This window comes from Ischnura elegans, chromosome 1 (assembly GCF_921293095.1).
Source record: "Ischnura elegans chromosome 1, ioIscEleg1.1, whole genome shotgun sequence".
In the NCBI taxonomy this organism is placed as follows: Eukaryota; Metazoa; Arthropoda; class Insecta; order Odonata; family Coenagrionidae; genus Ischnura; species Ischnura elegans.
In genome coordinates, this window is record NC_060246.1 from 27,949,994 (window position 1) to 27,960,998 (window position 11,005).

An 11,005-nucleotide genomic window follows, 5' to 3' on the forward strand; every position below is an offset into this window, starting at 1 on the left:
CTGTTATTTTCCACGATTGATCGAGGTAGCTTCGAACGGACCGGGAGGCCTGTCACTGATATTGAGAGAGAGTGGAAACAGGATTTTCTGCTTTTATCCCAGCATTTCCTTTCACTGGGGACCCTGCCACGGGCTTAGCTTTAGCTCTGTTCATACTGGAGGATATAGCGAAAGAAAACCCAAAAATACAGGGCGATAGTAGTAAAAAATGTGGATCATATAAGCGTCAGCATTGACACTGAACACCACTGAATTGATTCAGGGCTAAAATCAGTTAAATGTGATGAAGGAAGCACATTGGTGTCCCACCTAACACTAATCACGCAATCAGGTGTTCAATTAGATATATTTATCCAATTTATATAGATCTTTGGATTGAAATTCTTGTTCATTAGTTTATGAATTACCGCTACATATCTAGCTTAATGAAATACTGCGGTTTAATAAGTAACAAACGTGTCATAAAAACGATTTATGTTTCGTTATAACCTCAATAACTACAAATAATTCTCTTTTATTCACAAAAAATAGCATTTTTAAAATAAAGGTCACTCTCTTGAAAATGCCTAAATAAATACGCATCATTGAAGGGCATAAAAATAACTCAATAAAATAATTTCTTTCCCAACAAGTGGAGTTTAAAAATTTTTTTCATTAAAATATGATAACAAAAGAGGAAAAGAAGAAATGTTGTCAGTGAAGTGTAGAATGGCTACTTTTATTTCAGCCGAATATATTAGATATCTCATCCTTAAATGAGGTCCTCAAATGTTAAAGGTAGCGGGAGCAGAAAAATTAAATCCATCATTCCATCAAGTTCCAATCTTGAATAGGGATACAAGAAGGATTATATAATCCTTAAAAGTTTGGCAAGTGGTTCCCCTTGAAGCCGTTTTCATGCTGAGGGTTCATTTTGTTGGGCGAAGTTTAAAGATGAACGTTCGCTTTACACTAAGGGAGTAGAGTATTTCGATAGGATATAAAAGTCTGAACTGTTCATCTAGATGATAAGGAAATGAAATAGTAATTAATAATTATTGAATTTAATATATACGCAGACTTTTTAAAAATACATGGAAGAATACCTTCTTGAGTGAAGATTTTGAAATTGAACCACTTGGTTATTTATTTAGTAAATATTCGACATCAAGTTGAATAAGTACCTGCGTGTGATTATTGCATAAAATATTAAGTGAGCACATATTTCCAGTATTTTAGCGCGACACCAATTAAAGTTTAAAGACTTTTTATGCTAATTTAAGGTGAAATAACATAATAAATATGTACAACATACCAGTACAAAGCAGGTGATTCGTCGAACAAAAATCAAAGACTATATATCGGCAATAAAATATAAGGTCAATAAAATATTATAGTGACGCCAATGCCATTCTATTAAAATTATATTGGCCCATAAAGTAATGGCACAAAAATACAATGCGAATATATATTCCTTATTTATAAAAGCTATTTTGGATACATTGATTAAAATAAAGAAGACGCAAGCCTACACCACAAGCACAAAATCAAGCTATTATTGTTACTACTCAAACACGCAAAATATACCGAACTTTCTCAATTCCACCAATTCCTTATATAATTCGTTTTAAATTGCATTTGTTCATTTTTTAGTACCAAAACATTCCATAACTTAAAATTGAATACGTAAGATATGAATGGTATGTTCTCGAGTAGATTTTAAGATGGCCATTCAAAACATAAGGAAGCGAATATATATCACAAATCGAAAAGAATTCATTGCGATAGAAATAAATCGTGATATTTACACGGCCTACTTCGTTTTTTCTTCGCAGTTGATTACTTTTCAATATAAATCCATTAATTGATGGTTAGCAAAATTATTACGTTAATAAGATAGCTATCGGTTTCATAGTTGATCATAGTTTATCAACGCGTCGAATTAAGCAAGTTAAATCCTGGCCAAGGGAAATTACTGATTTCCCTGACCTACTGAAGATACGCCGCCGACTAATGCGCCGTTACTTCCTTGGTATTAACTAAAAAAAGATGTGGTTGGATTAAATTATCAACTATTACCCAAATTAACATAATAATATGTTTTAAAAATTAAATGGTCCGCACCCGAATATCATCTCAAAATCACTCCTTTACAGCAGAACAGGAGAACATCCCGAAAATCGAAAGCAATCGATAAAACCCAAGCGTTTGAGGAGCTATCGGGATATTAACTTGCGGGGGCTTGCAATCGCCGTCGTCCAAAAGGGGCCGGACCAAGGAAAGAGGACGATTGCGTCATCACCGAGGCATTTGACTCGGCCGTATGTAGGGGGTGGGGGAGGTGTGAGTAAGAATGGGGACATTCACCGCAGGTCCGAGAGTGGGCACCCTGTACTAACAAGGGGTGGAGATATTCCCGGGAAGTTGGGTCTTTTTCCGGGAGAAGAATAAAAGAAAAAGACAGAGAATTTTGAAAAGGCTCCATGAAAACATGATAGCGGAGCCTTAGGGTGGTGATTTTAACAGCCGATTCAAATTCCCGTCAAATTTTATTCTTTTCCCAGAGGAATTGGACCACGTTCTTCGCTAGGGGAGTTTTTTTTTAGAATTTAGTGGGAATTGAGGGAAAATGAGTTTCGTGGGAAAGAAAGGAGCTGTATAAACAGGAGTTGAGAAGACGTGGAGCCCGGAAAAGATGTAAGGATGATGGTAAAAGGAAGAGAAAGAGCGATTGCGTGGAAAAGGAAGGATAAAAGGGAAGGTTTTGGGTCGGCAAATATAAAAGCACGTCAGCAATTGATATCAGAATTTTTGGGAGAACCACAGTATACACTTTATTGACGGATACCAATACGCTGTAGATGTAGTTGAGACAGCAAAATATATTTCCCTTTCGGCGCGGGCACTTTTAAGTTGAAGCCGGACAATAAATGATAAAATTGTGGAGCATTGGATAAGTATACTCAAGGTCCGCAGTGAGCATTTAATGCGTCTTCTATGTTCACTTTGACTTGATAAATTGACAGAGAAAACGCTTCATTTTAGTTTAGACCGGATTAAGAGAGAGATACACGTGCGAATTTCCATGCACTCAATGAAAACACGAAAAAAAGTTTTTGCAGAAGAAAAAACGAAGGAGAAGATCTAGCCACGCTTTTGTATAGACATCAAAAATGATGGAAATAAATTCACAGAAAATAAATTATTAAAACATAAAATCACATCCCATACTTAAAATTGAATAATATGATAACATTACCTTTGAAGCTATGCAAAGAAGGAGTGAAAATAAATTCTAACTAATATCACAAATTTCAAATCCACGCGTTGCGCTATCCCATGAGAAGTAAAAATATCTAGCAATTTCTTGATTAAAAAAGCACGATTAGAAATTTAAACTCCTTGTCAACTTGACGCAAATAAAAACGCACTAAGAGGATGTTGTACATGATATGTTTCCTATTTTATCTTCATGCCACTCCATGATTAAATATTGTCATTGGGGGAATATCACACAGTCAAATATTTTTCTGGATTTTGAGAAATTAAATTGGGCTCGTTTAATAGACTAAACGTCAATTTTTATCATAAGACAAGGCCGGTAGCGATGCATTGACCGTTTCCTACGATAAGTTCTATGCTTGCAGCGTCATCAGCTCTTAAAAAGCGGACTGCTCAAGTTTTATTTTAGTTTTCATGCCTTGGCAGAGGAAAAATGTCACAAAACCTCACGTCAGAAACATTTTCCATCAAGCAGAAACACCTCTGTGCGGGACCTCTTTTTTTTTAAAGTCGCGTAATTGAACGCCTTCCACCATCAATGGAGACGCGAGTTAAAAACTTGTGTAAAACGACTTTTAAAATAACACGCGGGGGCAGTCGGGAGGGCGAGGGAGGCGGGAGGAAGGGGGTTGGGGAAGGGACGCCCCAGAGGGCGCGCAGAGGCGGTTGATCCGCGAGCGCCACGGCGTCCAAGGGCTTAATGAAATTGACACGCTCGGGAGAAGATAATTCACCAACCGTTCCATTCTCACTCCAGGGCATTTATTCTAGTGAAACGAGTATATTACCCATATGGAACACTAACTTGGTCAATTACCAGAAAGACGGGAACTAGTCTAGGAGTTTACTTATGTTAACTTATGCAATCCCTCCATGGTCAAAATCTTGCTTTTCCCGAGTATTTCATCCTAAATAAGGCCACCTATTTCTTCAATAAACTTCTTTGATGCTTGACATCACAAAAATTGCCAAAATTCTCCATCAGGCAGTTTAAAATACAGAGGAAAAAACAATTACTTATTGAAAATGTGGAGGAAAGATGTAAAATATTAACTACAGATTGTACATTACCTCCAGCGTCATATACTTTTCCAAATTGTCAACACGCAAGCTAGTATCCAGCGTTTCTATTTCCGGCCTATTTTATTTGGTATTTATAAGAACGCATAGCTGTACGATGACAGAAAAAAGCGAAAGAAAATCAAATCAAGTTTTTAAAAATACCTCTATAATGGTGAAAATTCGATAATGTGGTATTAGAACTGTAGCTGGTGGATATAGAAGGTATGGGATAAATTCAAAAGGAAAATAGCTTGCAAGGATCGATTGTAAACGAATTTTCTTGCGGATAACAAAAGAACATGGAATAACTTATGGGATAACAAGCCCCTCTGCACGCTAAAATCTACGGAATTAGTTTTTAAAAATATAAATTTTAGAACACCACGGAAATAAGGGAGATAAAAATAAATTAAGGAACAAAAAATACCAGCTATTCAGGTATTTTGAAGAACGGAATATAGAAGGGATAAGATAAAAGTATATCTACTCATACTCAGAATAGAAAAAGGATAATTTGGTAACGCAGGATAGAACACTTTACCTTAGTTAAAAACAGAAGCCATCAAAAATTCTGGAAATACAATTTTTAAGAAAAATCACAGCACACAGCAGCATTTCTAAAGGCCGTTTTGCACGGGTCACGGAATTGCGCAGGTTAGAGCTGCATTAATTTCTAAAATGGCGTGGAATTGCGCGAATGCATGAACGACATTAGAACAGGGGCTATTTTGCCGTCTCGCATCCACGCATTCTCGCATGTGTTCTAGCAATTCTACGCTTTAAGGCCGGGACACACATGACCGCACCGAGCCCGCGCCGACACACGGCCGACACACGGCCGCGGCACGGACGACTGTTGGTGACGGTGGTAGGAGAACACACATGCCCGTCATTGCCCCGAGCGACGGCCGTCAATATTGTCTCATTTCTGTTCCTAGCGTGGTGTGTTTTTCTGTTCTCGATCATGTTTTCAAACTTTCGGAACAGTGATCTAGCGATGATTGCCTTGGCTCTAGATGAAGAGGAAAAAGAGGAAACTTTGAGGAGGCGAAGAAAGAGAACTTGGGTGGACACTGCATGGAAATCAAGACATATTGAGGGAGAATTTAATACCCTGTTTCATCGTCTCATGGATGATGAAATTAAGTTCTACGGATATTTTCGAATGACACAAAATACCTTCCATCTTCTCCTCAATAAGCTCCAAGAACACCTGAAGAAGAACGATACTTTTTGGAGGAGATGTATTCCACCAAGTGAACGTCTGGCTGTGTGCTTAAGGTATGTTCTCATATTTGTGCGTTTTTAGGAGGTGTACATATATGTGTGTGTGTGTGTGTATATATAACACACACACGACCAAATATTCTTCTTTTCTAATTTCTGTAGTTTTACATAATTGTATAAGAGAGTCACTAGTGGTAATAGAAACACAATATCAAAAAATCAATACTTTAATTGCCAAATTTTTTATACTAAACATGTTAATATTATTATTTTTACAATTTAAAAAACGAGGCGTGGTTCATTGTATGCATGGAAAGTGGATTCGTTATTTGTTGGTTGCTTTCGTTAAGGGAACTGTAATGAGGTGATTCATTGGTGAATGATGAACGTGTGGAGGAATCATTGCTGCCTGCGACGCTTTCATTTTTTGATAACTGCTTCAACTCAAACTCTTGCACTGTAGTGAAAATTGATGTTTTTGCCTGGTTTAATAATATGGGGTCCAAAGATTTCAGAACTGGAGCCAGGCTAGCAAGAAAAATATCGATAGGGTGTTGTTCAGGACTGGTTGGATTTACTCTGACTTTTTCTGCCTCTTTTTCGGCTAATATATACGCCATAAGTTGGCTCGAAGGAGACTCTTGCGCCGGTTTTTCATTATTTGATCCCCTTCGTTTAGCATTCAATGGTCTATTGAAGTGGTTTCTTTTCCCAGAAATGGTTTGCGTGGACTCAGCTGGAGGAACTGGAGAGGTAGGCTGAACTGTAATCTGAGAACCTGTACCAGGGTATTGAGAAACATCGTATTGGCTTTCAAGCTCACTTCCGGGATCATGTTCAGGCTCTTCTTCCACTCTAGAGTCAAATTCGGAATCATCCCTTTGGTATTCCATTGATGTCACATTGGAGAGGGTTTCTCTTTCCACAATATGAGGCAGAAAAAATTCCAAAATGTCTTCGTACTTGTACTTATTTTTTTTGGCAGCAGCTTGTCCCGATTTTGTCTTCCTCTTTTGTAGAGTTCGACGGAACTGATCTCGAAACGAGGCCCACCTTTTCCTGCACTCTTCCGGCCCTCCTAAAAAAAAAATTCTTTTAGAATAATAATTTTATGTTAAAATCTATCAAAATATCTTTTTTCAGGTTCCTTGCAACTGGGGATACTTTCAAGACAATTTCATTCAGCTATAGGCTGGGCAGATCGACTGTAGCTGCTATCATTCACAGTACATGTAAAGCAATAGTGGACGTTATTCAAAAGGAGGTCATGCCTGTGCCAGATGAAGCAAAATGGAACACTGTGGCATCTGAGTTTTGGGAAAAGTGGCAGTTCCCCAACTGTATTGGAGCCTTGGATGGGAAGCATGTTACAATTCAAGCTCCGAAGTTATCAGGCAGTCTATACTGGAATTACAAACACTCATACTCCATTGTACTTCTAGCCTTAGTTGACCCATGCTACAACTTCATTGTGGTAGACGTCGGAGCTTACGGGAAAAACTCGGATGGAGGTATTTTTTTAAACTCGAATTTTGGAAGAGCTCTGGAGCATGGCCAGCTCAATGTTCCCAGGGGTGGAGCACTACCTGGAACAAATTTCGAACTGCCAATGGTCATTGTAGGTGATGAAGCCTTTCCTCTTAAAAGATATATGATGAGACCTTATCCTGGAAAAGGTTTGACAGATGACAAAAGGATATTTAACTACCGTCTAAGCCGAGCTAGGAGGATTTCTGAAAATGCGTTTGGAATTTTGGTACAGAAGTTTCGCATTTTCTCCCGACGGTTGCAAGGAAATCCTGAAAACATTACGACTTTAGTACTAGCTGCTTGCGTCCTCCACAATTTCATACGACATAATGAAGGAATTAACATGTCAGCATTAAATGAAAGCAAAGATGGGACTGAGAGCACCAGCCTCCCTAGCAGGGCCTGCAATTTTCAAGACCTACCCCGTCAACGAGGAGGGTCAACAGGAGAAGCGTTTGCTGTTCGAGAAAAACTCAAGGATTTCTTTAACTCTCCAGTTGGAAGTGTAGAGTGGCAAGTGAGGGCTGCACTGGGAATATAAGACGCCCAAGATTTACCGCCAAATGACATTGGACTTTAACGTACAAGTAGCGATATTATTTTGAACTACAACTTTCAACTTTGGAAATTCAACTGTGTTAGTGCGTTAATTATTATTGTTAAATTTTTATTTTTTCTTGACCTCTTCTTAAACTTATTTATGTATATTTTTGTGAGTTCTTGGAGTTTAGGTCGAAATAAATAAAAACCAAATTTAGCCAACGCTTCGATATAATTGTATATCTTCTAAAGGGCTTAGTTATGAAAAAGAAAATGAGATAAACATATGGATGAATTAAATATGATATGATAGTAAAATTTGGAATCATAAATATATAAAGTTACAATACTGTTTTTAGTTTATAATAAAATAAAACGACAAATTCAGTATTAAGTAATTGAGAAAAGGGATACACAGGAGTTCAACGTGACTTAATTTGTGGTGTTTGTTTGTTTATGGTAACAATGATTATTTTGTAGACCATGGTTACATTCAGAGAAAATCAATAAAGTAAAAATAAATTATACTCAAATTATCAATATCCGATCTTTTATTACAACAATTTTCATTTTTTTGAAATATATATAATTTCTTTTATCAACCGCTTCGCTAAAATTAATTCATTTTCTAAAATTTTGGTATTACTAAAGTCGAAATAATGGCTATTGAATAATCTGGGTTGTGCAAGGGCACATAACTGTATTTTATTTTTTATTGATGATTTGAGTTGTGAATTCCTATTCATTAAGTACTGAGATGTTTGACCAATGTAGAAACTGTTGCAAACTTGTACATGCACTATACACGGTAAATAAACACTCTGTATAACGAAATGAAAGAATATAAAAATGTGACATACCTGATACTTTCAGTTTCTCGGAAATCATTTTCCACACCCTTTCCTTGTACTCGACATTCCGATAATTATCCACAGTTTGGTCATACAGAACTGGGAATTTCCGCACTTCTTCAATAAGTTTCTCGCTCTCCATGTTGCACGAGCCCGCACCGTCACCGTCAAAAAGTAAACTGAACTAGTCGGTGACGGTGCGGACTCGGCGCGGTCTCCAAGCACGGTGACGGTGCGGGCACGGTGCGGTGGTGTGTGTCCCTACGCGTCTGAATGCATTGTTTTCCTTTCTCGCCGTAGCACGTCCAACACTCGGCCGTGTGTCGGTGCGGGCTCGGTCATAGCCACCTAGAGAAAAGGCCCCGTCACAAGCGACGGCTGAGGCTCTGACGTCACCACGAGAAGTGCTGTGTTGTTCCGGCTGCCGTTGGAGACCACTTTGTTTACGAGTGTTTTTACGTTACGTTTTACCACATTTTAGGGACTTTTGTGGTGTTAGTTGGTGAAAATTTAAGTTTCTGAGGGTAGTGAAGTTTCCTTTATTATTGAATTTCATTCGCTGGACTTCATAAACGTGTATTTGTGAGGCCTTTTTGTTAAAAAGTTCCTTTCACGTGTGTAGTGCCGGCATGCGAAGAAAACTCCACAGGAGTGGACCCGAGGTTCAAGTTTTTAACTTTCCAAAAGATCCTGAGCTGAAGAAGAAGTGTATATGGGGGATAAAAAGAGACAGTTTCACCTCGACGGAAAACATTAAGGTATGTACTCTTTCTAGCTGTAATTATTTGGATGTAATTTCTAGGTAGATGTGTCTTGGGGATGTTGACAGTACTAAAAGTGGTGAATTAAATACAGAAGCGGTATTTCAATTGGAAATTCTTGTATTTTAGCTGAATTTTTTGTATTATTTCGTTCAGTAAACGTGAGGTTGAAGGAGTTTCTTGGGAATTATAATATAGACTGCCAAGTTTATAGCATCGAATATTCTTTAGTATCTTGCCCTCTGCTGTGTTATGCGTCTAAAAACTCAGAAAAACAGTGCTTATTTAACTATACTTTTGTTACTCATAGCTGAAAAGCAATGTGAATTATCTGCGCGATAATTTAAATGTGCTTAGGTATTTTCCATGAAACTACCAGTCTTTTAATTTTGGCGTCGTAACTTATATTAGGGGGTAAAGCACATAAATTTCTAGGGTTCTTGGGTTCAAATTAATTTCAGCTTATATATAATTCCGTAAGACCAACGATATTTACTTGATAAATTGCATGGATAGCATCTAATCATGAGAAATGCAAAAGTCGCGTCAGAAACGTATGTTTCTATACTATGCTATACTATGTTATTGGTGTGTCTGAACAACCGTGAATGAAAATTTGCGTTTTTCTCTAACAATTGGTGCAATGAACCGTAATTTATCTATGCCCGGCTTTCATCATCTGAAATTATCTTATGGTCTAGTTTTAAATTTTAAAAAAATCTTTAAGGTACATAATGATCTCCTATATTTACTGGCCTAGTCATTAGATATCTCTCATGCAGAAATGCCTAAAATTGGAAATGAAATAACTACTTAGTAATTTTCATGACTTTTTCTTATTTATTAATTTTAGTCGTGTGATCTTCACTTCTCAGCGAGTGACAAGAAAAGAACCTGTGGCCTTGCGGGTGAAGATGGGGAAGATAACTCGTGTTGAATTAGAAGTGTCATAGGAGGAGGGTGCCATTACTTCATTTGAAACTGTCATCTAGAAGACAGAATGTCATAGTGGTTAAAGTGACATAAAGGACTATGGTGGATTTGTTTTTTATAAGTGGTTCATGTGACAATGGACATTCATCTGAAAAACTATTGAAGATAGTTATTGTGGCTTCTGCCAGTGCTCTTTTAAATGATTTTTGTTCAAAAGAAAATACCAGTATTTGTTTCACCAAATTAGTTCATCGTAATAAGAGAATATTGTAGGTATTATTTTGATTGACCAATGGAAATACAAAATATTTGTATTTTACTTCTGTGTTTTTTTCTTTCCTGCCGCCAAAATTCCTTGTGATGATTACTTCATGCATGTTAAGTAAGATCTGAGGTGTGATTTAAGAGATGTCGTGTTCTTTATACAAATGTGAATGCTGGTGATATGGCAGGACTTCCAAATTTTTTATTCGATTGATACATCTACTGATGTGGGATGGAAACTTTTGCTCAACTCAAATAATATTTCAAATACTTAAGCTCCTGGGACGGGTACGTTTTATTAGCCGAGGCTGGACTATACGTAAATTTTGGCTTGCATTTTGATGCATTCGAGAGTAATAACGGCAGATGTGTCAACGATACCAAATGTCACAAGTAACTATCATTGAAAATCTTATTTCTTCAGGCTCTACGGTAAGATTTTCATAGCCCATGGGCATATCTAATTTAATGTCAAAATAAAGAAGAATTCACTCTTAAATAATAGATCCATTTGGGACTTTGTGTGAACACCTTTTACTCTGCCAGAAAGAAATTATTTATCCAAGGGAAGTATAT

General features: G+C 37.3%; 1 long non-coding RNA gene across 1 annotated transcript; it reads left to right on the forward strand.

Moving 5' to 3' along the window:
* The first annotated feature begins 8,959 nt into the window (after positions 1–8,959).
* Positions 8,960–10,422, forward strand: LOC124157684. Its single transcript, XR_006864643.1, has 2 exons — positions 8,960–9,229; positions 10,086–10,422. It is a non-coding gene; the product is annotated as an uncharacterized LOC124157684 (long non-coding RNA).
* Positions 10,423–11,005: the final 583 nt, after the last annotated feature.